Here is a 608-nt window from a genome sequence, read left to right on the forward strand (position 1 = left end):
AAGATCGCTTGAGCCCAGGAGTTGGAGGCTGCAGTGAGCTATGATGGCACCACTGCATTCCAACCTGGGTGCCAAAGCGAGATCCTGTCTCTAAATTAAATTAAAAACAATATCACCAAAACAACAACAGGTTGGGCGGTGGTGTCTCACGCCTGTAATCGGAGGACTTTGGGAGACCGAAGTGGGAGACCATTTGAGGTCAGGAGTTCGAGGGCAGCCTGAGCAACATAGTGAGACTCCACCTCTACAAAAAATAAAACTGGCCTTGGTGGCGCGTGCCTGTAATCCTAGCTACTTGGGAGGCTGAGGCAGGGGGATCGCTTGAGTCCCGTAGGTTGAGGCTGCAGTGAGCTGAGATCGCGCCACTATACTCCAGCCTGGATGACAAACTGAGACCCTATTAGAAAAAAAAAAAAAGTGCCCCGCTCACTTTTTCCAGAAACGCGCAGCCCTCGCCTGTAGCCAGGAGAGAACGCCGCGAGCCAGCAAAACACATACTCCGCCAGGAAACGGACAAGCCCACCCAGGGGTGCCAGAAGAGGACACCGAGCTGCAGGTTCTTCTTCCGGGCTGGCGGCGAGCGCTTCCGGGGCGGCGGCGAGGGAGGC

The sequence above is a fragment of the Macaca mulatta genome, chromosome 3 (genome assembly GCF_049350105.2).
Source record: "Macaca mulatta isolate MMU2019108-1 chromosome 3, T2T-MMU8v2.0, whole genome shotgun sequence".
Lineage (NCBI taxonomy): Eukaryota > Metazoa > Chordata > Mammalia > Primates > Cercopithecidae > Macaca > Macaca mulatta.